At 51.7% G+C, this 13,448-nt stretch overlaps 1 long non-coding RNA gene across 1 annotated transcript in view; it reads left to right on the forward strand.

Moving 5' to 3' along the window:
• Positions 1–1,394: 1,394 nt before the first annotated feature.
• Positions 1,395–13,448, forward strand: part of LOC142294874 (uncharacterized) — a 97,859-nt gene continuing 85,805 nt past the window's right edge. Inside the window, exon 1 of the long non-coding RNA XR_012751313.1 lies at positions 1,395–1,478. This is a non-coding gene — a long non-coding RNA (uncharacterized LOC142294874). The remainder of the gene's footprint in view (positions 1,479–13,448) is intronic.

Here is a 13,448-nt window from a genome sequence, read left to right on the forward strand (position 1 = left end):
ACACTCCTCCTGCCGTGTGGCGGCTTTAAGTCACAGATTTATCTATGTGAAAATCTGCTTTAGGCTACTTTCACACATCCGGTTTTTGCAGTGCGGCTCAATCCGGCTGTGAAACCTATGCAACGGATGCGGTGAAAACACCGCATCCTTTGCATAAGTTGTTACATGCGGCCGGTCCGTTTTTTTCCGGTTGCGGCACGCTACTGAGCATGCGCAGTGGAAAAAACCGCATGCGGCGGCCGGATGCGTTTTTTTTCCGCATCGCGCCGCATCCATAGGCATGCATTGAAAATGTGCCGCAGCAGCCGGATGCTGCACGATGCGGTTTTTTTTTGCCGGAGCAAAAAACATTGCAGGGAATGTTCTATCCGGCCGCCGCATTTATTTATTTTGCCGCATCCGGAAAAAAACGGATGCACCGCAAAGCCATCAGGTACAATCCGGTTACAATGCAAGTCTATGGGGATAAACCGGATGCGATACCGGATCCGGTTTACCCTTTTTTTTCCGGATTGTACCTGATGGGAAAAAACTGATGTGTGAAAGTAGCCTTAGGCTACTTTCACACCTCCGGCTTTTGCAATGCGGCACAATCCGGCACTTTGCAGGAAAACCGCAACCGGTTTTTTTTGCTGCCGGTTGCGTTTTTCCTGCATAGACTTTAATTAGTGCCGCATGGGCTTGCGTTCGGTCCAGTTTTTGCCGCATGCGGCAGATTTAGCCGATGCGGCGGCCGGATGGAACGTTCCCTGCAACGTTTTTTGCTCCGGCAAAAAAAACCGCATCGCGCCGCATCCGGCCGATGCGGCTCTTTTCCCAATGCATCCCTATGGATGCCGGATGCGGCACGATGCGGCAAAAACCGCATCCGGCCGCCGCATGCGGTTTTTGCCACTGCGCATGCTCAGTAGCATGCCGCAAGCGGCAAAAACCGGACCGGCCGCATGTAAAAAACTTATGCAAAGGATGCGGTGTTTTCACCGCATCCGTTGCATAGGCTTCACAGCCGGATTGAGCCGCACGGCTCAAACCGGATGTGTGAAAGTAGCCTTAGTTACCAATAACAAACAACCAGAGCTCAGCTTTCATTTTACCAGAGTAACCAATCACAGTGCAGCTTTCATTTTACCAGAATAACCAATTACAGTGCAGCTTTCATTTTACCAGAGTAACAAATTACCGTGCTGCTTTCATTTTACCTAGCAACCAATCAGAGCTCAGCTTTCATTTTTACCAGAGTAACCAAAGTGCAGCTTTCATTTTACCATAGCAACCAATCAGAGCTCAGCTTTCATTTTACCAGAGCTATTTAAAAAATGAAAGCTGAGCTCTGATTGGTTGCTTTGCACAACAGTTTTTCTCTTACACATTTGTGATAAATGAGGCTGAGAAAAGAATACTCACATTGTTTCATGTTTGGTGAGGAGCCAATGAGGACATACAGAAGATGATATGGGGGCGCTGCAGCAGCGGAACAAGTAAGCATTTTTTTTTCTTATCACCTCATGTTCATTTTGCTTTGGGGTCTATGGAGACCCCAGAACATAATAAAGATCATTGGATTCACGTGACTCTGCTGAATTTTAATTTTGTCAGATTCACTCACCATTAGTATCTACCACTGTGTGGTCACTGTTTGATGGTAATATTGGTCTTTTTTTTTTTTTATTACCGGTTTAGAGGGGCTATCCAGTCACTTTTCAGTGGTATAGAGTATATGGTATCGAATAGTGGTATTATTGCCTGATAATGGTTTTTGTACAATGTGTTTTGTTCTCCAGATATATTTATTATACAGCAGATTAAATAAGTATTGAACACGGCGCTAATTTTCTAAGTGAACATATTTCTAAAAGAGCTATTGACATCCAAACTGCACAGACAAAGAAATCGAACCATAGATGTCAATATTTAGTGTTGTGTAAAAATAGTGAATGACACAGGGAAAAAGTATTGAACACATGAATAAAAAGAAGTGCAAAAAGCCATGGAAGGTCCTGAAGCCAGCTGTAATCTATCAGTAATTAGAAAGCAATCCTACCACTTAGTGAAAAATAATATCAGCGGGTTCAACCAATGGCCATTACCAAGGTGCCACACAAGAAACATCTAATGATGAGTAAAACCAGTGAGCTGTCTCGAGACCTTCACAGACTTATTGTTGGAAAATATACTGATGGCTTTAGTTACAGAAAAATGTTTAACCTACGAAGGTTTCACTGACTGTTGGGGTCATAATCCAGAAGTGGAAAAGAACATTTTATCATAAACCGGCCACGACCAGGTGCTCCACGCAGGATTTCTGACAGAGCAGTGAAGAGAATTATCAGAAGAGTTGTCCAAGAGCCAAGGACACCTGTCTAGAGCTTCAGAACGATCTGAAATCAGTAGGTACAATTGTTTCACAGAATGCACAAGTAATGCACGCTCCTGTATGCATGATCCTGTATGCATGCTCCTGTATGCACGCTCATCACGCAAGGCTCCACTGCTGAATAAAAAGCAGATTCAAGAGTGTTTAAAGTTTGCTTAACAACATTTAGACAAGTCTGTGAAATACTGGAGAATATAATCTGGTCAGATCAAACCTTTAACCATTTTTAGGCCATAATACACACCATGTTTGGAGACCAAAATGATGAAGAAGATGAAGATTAAACAAGGGAGGACATTTCAGCAAGACAATGAACCAAAAAACACAGTCAAGGCTCAATTGGTTTCATAGAGAGAATGGCCGAGCCGATCACCAGAGCTGAATCCAATAGAAAATGTCTGGCAGAAACTAAAGCTCAGAGATCATAGAAGGAGCTGGGCCCTGCAGGATGTGAGGAGTGTGTGCGGAAGAATGGGCCAAATCCACCTGAGCAATGCAGGTGACTAGTGTCTCCATACAGGATGTGAGGAGTGTGTGCGGAAGAATGGCCCAAATCCACCTGAGCAATGCAGGCGACTAGTGTCTCCATACAGGATGTGAGGAGTGTGTGCGGAAGAATGGGCCCAAATCTACCTGAGCAATGCAGGCGACTAGTGTCTCCATACAGGATGTGAGGAGTGTGTGTGGAAGAATGGGCCCAAATCCACCTGAGCAATGCAGGTGACTAGTGTCTCCATACAGGATGTGAGGAGCGTGTGCGGAAGAATGGGCCAAACTCCACCTGAGCAATGCAGGCGACTAGTGTCTCCATACAGGATGTGAGAAGTGTGTGCGGAAGAATGGGCAAACTCCACCTGAGCAATGCAGGCGACTAGTGTCTCCATACAGGATGTGAGGAGTGTGTGTGGAAGAATGGGCCCAAATCCACCTGAGCAATGCAGGTACTAGTGTCTCCATACAGGATGTGAGGAGCGTGTGCGGAAGAATGGACCAAACTCCACCTGAGCAATGCAGGTGACTAGTGTCTCCATACAGGATGTGAGGAGTGTGTGCGGAAGAATGGGCCAAACTCCACCTGAGCAATGCAGGTACTAGTGTCTCCATACAGGATGTGAGGAGTGTGTGCGGAGGAATGGGCCAAACTCCACCTGAGCAATGCAGGCGACTAGTGTCTCCATACAGGATGTGAGGAGTGTGTGCGGAAGAATGGGCCAAAATCCACCTGAGCAATGCAGGTGACTAGTGTCTCCATACAGGATGTGAGGAGTGTGTGCGGAGGAATGGGCCAAAATCCACCTGAGCAATGCAGGCGACTAGTGTCTCCATACAGGATGTGAGGAGTGTGTGCGGAAGAATGGGCCAAAATCCACCTGAGCAATGCAGGCGACTAGTGTCTCCATACAGGATGTGAGGAGTGTGTGCGGAGGAATGGGCCAAACTCCACCTGAGCAATGCAGGCGACTAGTGTCTCCATACAGGATGTGAGGAGTGTGTGGGGAAGAATGGCCCAAATCCACCTGAGCAATGCAGGTGACTAGTGTCTCCATACAGGAGGCTTCATCACCAACAAAGGTTTTTGTATTAAATACATTTGAGCAACGTGTTCAATACTTTTTCTGTGTGTAATTTCTCATTATTACACATCACTTAATTTATGGATATCTAACGTTTAATTTCTTTGTTTGTATGGATTGGATGGGTTGTTACCCACATCCAGTGAGAAATTCATGTCAATAACAGCTTTAGAAATATATTTACTTAATTGTTGACGTGTTCAATAACTATTTTATCCGCTGCATATTCACTATGTAGTGGTTATGATAGTGACCATGGTGTGTGGCGGTATTATTTCGGCCTGGTATAGTCGTATTAATGGATTTTGTAGAGTGTATTTTGCTTTTGTGTAGATATATACACATACGGTAACGATATTTATGTGTTAATGGTGGGGTGTATGGGCAGACACATCTCTTGGGGTTTAGGCTTCCGATCTTATTAGAGTCCTATTCCCCGGCAGATTACATATAATTGCTGTAGGACACTTTGTAATCTGCCTATTGTCAAGGGACCCCCCTAACAAGAAGGGATTGTCCGAAGTGAAGCCCCTCTTTCAGGAGATTTTCTTTCCTCGGTGCACAAATCATTTCTATTTTATGTGATTTCGAGCTTCGGGTTATGGTAATTCCTCTTGTTCGGGTCTCTGGGCTTATAGAATATACAACACCACAATCCCTGATCAATGCCGAGAGCCGTACGACCTTCATAAATATACAGCCGGTTACTTTACACTCCGGACCCAGAGTATATTTTATCTCGATTTCTGTAAAATCAATAGAAACAAACGGGCCTTTTGTTTGCTGATGAGACGGCTGATCCGGCGCCCGTTCATAGTCTGGGAGTCCTCTGAGGACCAGGAGAAGAAAGGGTCAAACATGAGAGCGGGATGTAATTCACATGGTCCTATCAGTATGGATCACCAGACAGCGAGACGTGCCTTTGTCGCGGGCGGAGGAGGGGACGCTGCGCTCTCCCCCTGCTCGGGTCCGGCTGCCTCTGCTGCCGCGGCCGCTGCTGCTCGGTGGCTCGAGCGATGGGCCGGATCCCGGGGACTCGAGCGGCGCTCCTCGCCCGTGAGTGAAAAGGGGTTTGGTTTTGGGGATTTATTGTCCGTGACGCCACCCACGGTTGTGGTGATTGTGTGGACACCACCGCTGCTCTGTATGGGGATCCCGGGAGTGGTGGTATGGAGCAGCTAGATGTTGGTTCTCCCCTCCGTGGGTTGGTTGTCCCGGGCCCGGTGATGGGGGTTGGGATGGTTGACAGGCGGGCTATGGGGCCTGTTGAGGTGCAGGGACGCAGGGGCAGAGGTACTCACTCGGCCCAAGGATGATGACACAGTTCACGGTAAACAAGCGGCTGGTTGGACGGGTCCCTCGGACGGCTGCGGTGTTGATGTTCCCTGCAAGTTAGCGGTGACTGTCTCTTCCCTGCACCTAAATACGGTTGTTGGTAGCGATGGATTCCCACCGGTAACCCGCTCCCCAGCTTGGATATGAGCCGGAGGAGCCCCTCTTTTGCCCGCAGGCGCTGGCCCTGAGAAACTGGTGCCTTGGTGGTGGCGGTGTCTCTCCAATATGGTTGGACGGTTGCCTTCAATCGGGACTTTGCTGTTGGGAGACCCGGAGGTCCCCTTCACTGACGGATTTGGCAAATTGTACGGCGACTGCAAGCCTTGCCGGGATCCGAAAGGCCCCTGCCAATGGTGCTGGCTTCTCTTTGTGTACCGGTCCGGTACCGCCGGGCCACCACCCGTCCACGGTCCCCACGGTAGACTCCAATAAGCCACTCCTGCAGACGGTCACCGCCGTCTGCCAACCTTGCTGTCTCTGTCCGGGGCACACACCCGGACGCTCTCAGTCAGTTGTGTTTGCTCTCCTACCACTTCACTCCTCACACTTTCACCTCTCAAACTCATCTACTGGTTTTCCCGCCTCCAGGACTGTGAACTCCTCGGTGGGTGGAGACCAACCGCCTGGCTCCACCCCCTGGTGTGAACATCAGCCCCTGGAGGAGGGCAACAAGGGTTTTGTGTTCTGACCTTGGTGTGCCTGCAGGGAATGTGGGGTGTGTGGTGGTGTCATGACCTGTGACCCATGGCTTGCCCAGGGCGTCACACCTTCACTACCGCCACCAAAATTCTGCCCGACGTCGGCACATACAGGACGGGGCGCAGCAGAGAGGCAAGGAGAGAAAAGACTTCTACTCTGCTCGAAATTATCTGCCGTAGGGGACTCTTCTTCAGCCACATCTAGAGCTGAAATAACAATTCTACTTCTGAGGATTAGGTTAGGAGTAGTGGACCTTGTGTACCGCTCCGCGGGCTCGGCTGCGACCGCCGAGACGCTCGGATCCATGCTCTTACGGTGGGTGGCTCGAGCTCCTCACGGACCCGGGGGTCACGCTGCTCTTCAAGGGGGGGGTTTGGCGCTACGCGCAGGGACTTCGGTGGGGAGTTCCACAGCCGGGGGGCCACAGTGGTTTGGAAGGGATGTAAGTTCGTGATGCCACCCACGGGTTTTGGCGAATGGATGGACACCACCGCTGCCGTTAACTAGGCCTCCCAGGGACGGTGTTGCGCAGCTTTGGTGTTGACCCCTCCGTGGGTAGGGGAGTGATGGTCCCGGGGGCCCGAGGGAGGTGCTGAGGCGTGGGGACTGGTGCATGCTGGATGCTGGTGCAGTGCAGCGCAGTGCACGGCCCGAAGGCACTGGTGTACTCACTATGACACAATACACTGGAGTCTCTGGTAAACCAAATGGGATGATGAACGGTGCCCGCAGCCGGCTGCAGCTTCTCCCTTGTCAGGTTGGTGGTTTCCGCCTTTCTCCTGCACCTCTTTGTGTGAATGTTTGACTCCTATGCCTAAGCAACGGTAGTCCACTCCCCGACTTGCTGGGTGCCAGAAGAGCCCTGTTTGCCCGCAGACGCTGGCCCTTTGGGTCTCTATGCCTTGGCGGTGACTTTACCCTAATGGTTGGGCTGTTGTCTTCTAACGGGTATTGTGTGGGATAGGTCCTAAAGTCCAGTCCTCAATCAGTTGATTTGACTCGGTCCAGTAGTTTCTGGGCTTCGTACAGGGTCTGAGTACCCTTAAACTGGTGCTCTGGTTTCCAATCGGTTCCCCGGTTCGGTATCGGCGGGCCACCGCCCGACCCCGATCCCTACGGTTCCACCGGCTGTAATCCCAGCTCCTGCAGGCGACCACCACCGTCTGCCTCCTTGCCAGAGGTGACCGGGCTCCAACCTAGCCACCTGAGTAGACTATTGGCAGGCCTGGTCACAGGTCTGTCCTTGAACTCAACCTCTCTCCTTCACTGTCAGACTAGACTTTCATCTACTGTCTTTTCCGCCTCCGGGGCTGTGAACTCCTCGGTGGGCGGAGCCAACGACCTGGCTCCGCCCCCCTGGTGTGGACATCAAACCCGGAGGGTGGTGACAAGGTTTTGAAGTTTGGCTGCTGTCACCTTTTTAGGGAGGGGGTGTGTGTGCATGGGACTACCTGGGACGACCTGACTGGTCCAGGGTGTCACACTTGTATGACATTGTTTTGGGCCAAGTAACCAAGAAAGATGCCAGCAGGAAGGAGGTCTGCAGGTCTAATGGAGCACAACAGCTGAAAAACAATATAGCTGGAACAGAGGAGCTCGATGCAACAGGACCGAAACTGGAGGAGCAGAACTGGAACCAATAAAGCAGAGTAGAAGTCACAGTAAATGGTGTAGAACTATTCGATCACAAACATAACATGCAAAAAATTCTATAATATATCTAAGGTAGTGGTCGATATTGTGGCCAAAATATATAAGCTCGCAACCCACGTCAAGGGTCCTCATCGCGTCACGTTAGGTACAAGGAAGTACTAAGCGAAAGGGAAGGGGGACGTAGTGACCCCTGACCACATCTACCACTGGTCCCTGGTGTCGCTCACCACCCTAGATAGGTTCCGCACTTATGCACCGAGCTGAATACCTGACCCCAGAGATGCCTAGCGCTAGTCCCTAAATAGTGCACGGGTGGGTTGAGCTCTTTGTTAACCCACTGAAAACTCTATAGAAGACACAAGGAGGACACAGGGGAAAAAGCATGAGCAACTTGTCTCCAGATGACTCAGGTAGAAGTTCAGCAAAGTTACAGCAACAATACTACAGATGAGTACAAGCCACCTGCTTGCATCCAGAGCTGAATGAACTGAATAATATCACCAGCACCAATCCAAGGAAGATGGGAGTATTTAAGCATAAAGGGAATACTGATAATCAGCAGCTGGACAGAAGGAGGGCTCCGCTGGGTCCTAAAGGGGAATAGATGAAAATCCAGCAGGAAAGCTACCTATACCAATGTATACTGACAGGAGGAACAATAGAAAGTCAGGGAGCATTTTGCACAGGCAAACACTGTGACCTTCTATGGCCAGAAACCACATGACTGCCCGTCACCTGTGACTCTTCCGTGACACATTGTCTCATTGTATCGACCAATATCTCATATATAATATTTTTGTGCATGTTATACAGTATTTTTATGCAAGATGCAGCCAAGCCCATCTATGTTTTGCCTTGTAAACTAGGGTGTCTGTCCAGGAGGGCTGCTCTTACAGACTGCTGGGCAGCCTACCTATGGGTGTTATAGGCTGTAAGCCTGACACTACATGTGTGTGACCAGCACCCTATACAAGCCTTATTTGTGTTTGATCTGAAGACTAAACAAACACCCCCTCCGTGAATTGGTAGGTTGTGATTGGTTGTCTCTTTGTGTTTTTGCACCTGTGTTGCCTCCGCCTTTATCAAGGTGCTGCTGCATCCTTGTCATGGGTGTGTCACAGGTGACAGTCCTGTGGTGTCCGGCTATAGAAGGTCACAGCGTTTGGCTGCACAAACTGCTCCGTGAACTTCTATCTTTTCTGCTTGATTTTCATCCTTTCCCCTTTAGGACCCTGTGGCGTCGTTCAGCCTGTCAGCTGCTGTTTATCAGTACTTTCCTTGCCTTTATATACCTTAATTTCCTATTACTCGGTGCTGGTGATATTTGATACACCTTTATCAATTCTTCAGTGCAAGCAGGCGGCTTGCATACATCAGGAGAATCTTGGTGATTGTTGCAGCTTCTTTCCCTGAGACAGCTAGAGATAAGTTGTTTTCCCTTTTTTGTTATCCCTGTGTGTCCTTTAGCGCCTAGTGGGGTTGACGAGTAGCTCATCTCATCCACTCCCTACCCAGGGCCCAGACCAGGGTCAGTCAGGGTCAGGCATCCTTCTCGGCGCATAAGGTGGTGAGGGAACCCAGCAGTAGGCTTGGTCAGGGGTCACCATCCCCCCCCTTTTCTAGACGCAGGGTTTCCCTTCCCTTTTCTTTCGCTGTTCACTTGTTACTTCCCCGTACATAGCGTGGCAATCCTGCAGTGCATTAGCTTCTGAGCTGGTGAATACAGCTGCCTTTTCTGCCAACTGGGAACACAACCACATCCCCCAGTCTAAGAGGGTGTTCACACTTATACAACCACATTATTTTATTTCTTATTTTCCTCCCTAAAATTATTTCAGTTTGTTTCTCAATGGATTTTGTGGGCAACATTCAAAGTGGTAAAGCTTCCTTAAATTAATCTTCTTGGTAGTGTGGCGCCCCTGACCTGGTCAGGCACCACTGAGTACTGCACCCATGCTGGGTCAGTACTTCCAGGTAATCCTAAAGGCTGGAATAGGGTGTACGCACAGACACATATCAACCAGGTCTCCCACACCATTAGATGGGACCCTTGGGCAGTTCCTAGAGGGACCTGACCTCCAATTCTTATCAAGGGGTGTAGTGGAGGGGCTGGAAGCTAAGATGCAGAGGCTGTCAGGAAAGTAGGAGGAGTGAGCCAGTCTGGGAGTGGTTGCTAGGAAACGCAAGCGCGCGGAGACACTAGTCAGACCCTGCACGTGGAGTAGCTGTTAGCGGGTGAGAACAGTTACCGGAGAGTCAGTCTGAAAGACACATGAAGAGAGGTGGTCGAGTACGGGGACTCTGGTGACTAGGCACGCACGGGGAACAGGTCCCTAGAGTAGACGTCCATTATTGATCTGCTAAACCTGCCGGTGAGGGGAACTACAAGCACCTCACCAACCATCTAGAGTCCGAGCCTCAGCAGCAGCGAGGGGGCCCATAAGGGGGATCAAGCCTGGAGCCATCTCCCTTGGTTTGGTCCACGCTGCCGGCAAACGGTCCAAAAAGGGGAGAAAAGGCAGAAGCGACTTCCACGGTACTTCAAGTCAGGGGTTATCCGAAATAAGAAGTGCTAGGAAGGCGAGTTAACGGTTACCCTTAGACCGGCCTAAAGGATACCTGGTTCCACCTGGTTTATCTCAGCATCACGCGGGTTACCTCACAGAAACATCTAAAAGTGAGTAAAGAGCAGTTGAAAGACTTTCCGGACTGAGACTGAGTTATTCTGGGACCTGTTCCACACACCCGAGCCCCTGGGACCTTCCTCACTCACGGGAGGCCACACCACCAGACTGCAGATCCCATCAGCCCCAGAAGCTCGTTAAACCTGCAGTGGCGGTCACCTATATCCCTGACCGCAAACCGTGAGTGGCGTCACGACACATACAAACAAAAACAACATACGTGTTGCCAAATATCCTAAAAGAAGACCCTGTGGTGTCCCTGAGGTGACTACTGCAGGTGGGCTTCACAGTAGGATCTTTTTTTTTACATAAGCAAAGCCTGGCATTTTACCAGAGGTGTGTAGACTTTTTATATCCATTGTATGTCTATTGCTAAGCTATGACGTCCTCTCCTGTCCAGATTCATCCCACTATGGCCACTACAGTCCTTGCTTTGGCTTTTATACAGGCTATTATATTATTATTGGCTGTGCAACATCATGTGATGTGATCACCTCAATACATTATGGGGAAGCCCATGTGTGATGCCCTGGGCAAGCCAGGGGTCACAGGTCATAACACCACCACACCCTACAACCCAGTTAGGAACACCAAGGCTAACCAAAAATCCTTGTTGCCTTCCTCCAGGGGCTGATGTCCACACCAGGGGGTGGGCCAGGCGGTTGGCTCCGCCCACCGAGGAGTTCACAGCCCGGGAGGCGGGAAAACCAGGCAGTCAAGTTAGGGAAGTGAAGGAGTAAACAGTGAAGTGAAAGTAGAAGGAAGTGAAGTGGTAAAGGAGGAAAGTAGGAGTAGTGACAGTTTTGTAAAGCCTGAAGTTGGTCCGGGTGTGTGCCCCGGACAGTGACAGCAAGGTCAGCAGACGGCGGTGATAGTCTGCAGGGGGACTGCTCGGAGGTTGCTGGAAGGACCGCGGACGGGTGGTGACCCGGCGGTCTGGAGCAGTATACAAGGAACAGTCAGCAACAGGGCAGGGGCCTTTCAGATCCTGGCAAGGCTAGGAGTCGCCATAATTTGCCAAATCCGTCAGTGAAGGGGACGTCTGTCTCCCAACAACCAAGTCCCGATTGAAGGCAACAGTCCAACCATAACGGAGAGACACCGCCACCGCCAGGGCACCAGTTTCTCAGGGCCAGCGCCTGCGGGCAAAGTAGGGCTCTTCCGGCTCATATCCAAGTCGGGGAGCGGGTTACCGGTGGGAACCCATCGCAACCATCATCATCTTAGGTGCAGGACAAAGGGACCGTCACCGTCAACTACTGGGGAAAAGCAAGTGCAGCCGTCCATGGGAACCGTCTTTCCAGCCGTGTGTTTTACCGAGAACTGTGTCATCGTCTCAGGCTGAGTGAGTACCACAGTGCCGCAAGGCACAGCGCTGCCCCCGCGTCCCTGCGCCCACCAAGCCCTGCATCTCCCACCACATCACTGGGCCCCGGGACAATTGACCCCCTACCCACGGAGGGGAGGACTAACATCTAGCTGCTCCTCACCATCACTCCCGGGATCCCCAGCCAGAGCAGCGGTGGTGTACACTCAATCACCACAACCGTGGGTGGCGTCACGGACAATAAACAATCCCCACACCCAAACCCCCCTTTTCACTCACGGGCGAGGAGCGCCGCTAGAGTCCCCGGGACCCGGCCCATCGCTCGAGCCACCGAGCAGCAGCAGCAGGCCGCAGCAGCCGCGGCAGCCGGACCCGAGCAGTGGGAGAGCGCGGCGTCCCCTCCTCCGCCCGCGACAACTTGGCGCTGTGAACAGGATCTTACCGCTCTGCCGTTGGGTAGAGGTGCGCTTTGTGACCGCCGGAGGTATCCGGCTGAAAAATTTCAGAAGTCGCCATCTTTGGCGCGAAAAGTTCCCGCTCGAGCGTCTTCTCGAGTAGCAGAGGCGCGAAGGCCAAAAACCCCGCCCCAATAGAGGAGGGGCCGGAAAGAAGCTAAGGGGGACGGAAACAAGATGTCTGCGCCCGACGGAGCCGCTGGAGGAGCGGTGGTCGTAGCCGCAGTGGCACCCGCGGATGGGAATGGGCCTGCCCAGGTCCCGGCCGCGCTGGCGGGAGGTGCCGCGGCCCCCGCGCTCGCTCAGGTGATGCCGTTCTCCTTGCCCTATGCGCCCGGAGCTACCTGGCTACCGCAGTATGACGGGAAACCTGATGCTTTACAGGTCTTCCGGAAAAAGCTTAACCCGTTGCTAGAGCTGTACCCCCTGACCGATAAGCAACGTGCGGCGGTAGTGCTGGGCCAGTTAACCGGTGCGGCTGAGCAGGAGGCGGAGACCTGGGCCGAGGGGGACCGGCTCTCTGTAGCCACCATCTTTGAGAAGCTACAGACTGCCTTTGAGACCCGGACTGAAGCTGAGCTGAGGATGCAGTTTTACCAGTGCCGGCAACGGGCTGTGGATAGCATTCGGGACTATGCTTTATGTCTGCAAACCGCCCTCCGCACGCTAAAGCGGGTGAATCCTATCAATGAGGCGGATAGCAACAAGATGTTAGTAGAGCAATTTGTGCAGGGGATGAGATCCTCTGAGGATCGCAAACAACTCCGGCTGTGGGCCCTAGAACACCCTGATGTGGACTTTGCTGTGTTAAAGGAACGGGCCATTAAAGCACTACAGCCCCCAGCTTCAGAAGTCCTGGAGCCAGCCCCGTGGCCCATTGAGACGGCCCCCGTTGTGGTGGCCCCTGCCCTACCAACCTCTCCAACACCTGCAGCCCCAAACAGCACGATGGAGGAACTAGCAGCCCAGGTCCGTCGCATGGACGGAGACCTCGCCAAGATTCTTGCTGCACTCCAACCTTTGACCAGGTCTCAGCCTTCAGCACAGATACAGCTTGCCGACAGCCCTGAGGATGTCCCCTGGATGCAGCGGAGAAGTAACAGCAACCCGCGGAGCAGACCTCCAACCTGCTACAAGTGCCGTAAGCCTGGGCATTACTTCCGACAGTGCCCGTTAAACGAGCAACCCCTGGGGCCCCGGGCCAATCCTCAGGAGTAGAACCCCGTGGCCCCCCGGACTGGCGGGACCGGTATATCGGGGCCCGGCCCATCATCCCCGTGGCTGTGGACGGCATACCGGTGATGGCTCTCTTGGACACTGGATCACAGGTAACCACCATACCATACA

Source organism: Anomaloglossus baeobatrachus, chromosome 3, assembly GCF_048569485.1.
Source record: "Anomaloglossus baeobatrachus isolate aAnoBae1 chromosome 3, aAnoBae1.hap1, whole genome shotgun sequence".
In the NCBI taxonomy this organism is placed as follows: Eukaryota; Metazoa; Chordata; class Amphibia; order Anura; family Aromobatidae; genus Anomaloglossus; species Anomaloglossus baeobatrachus.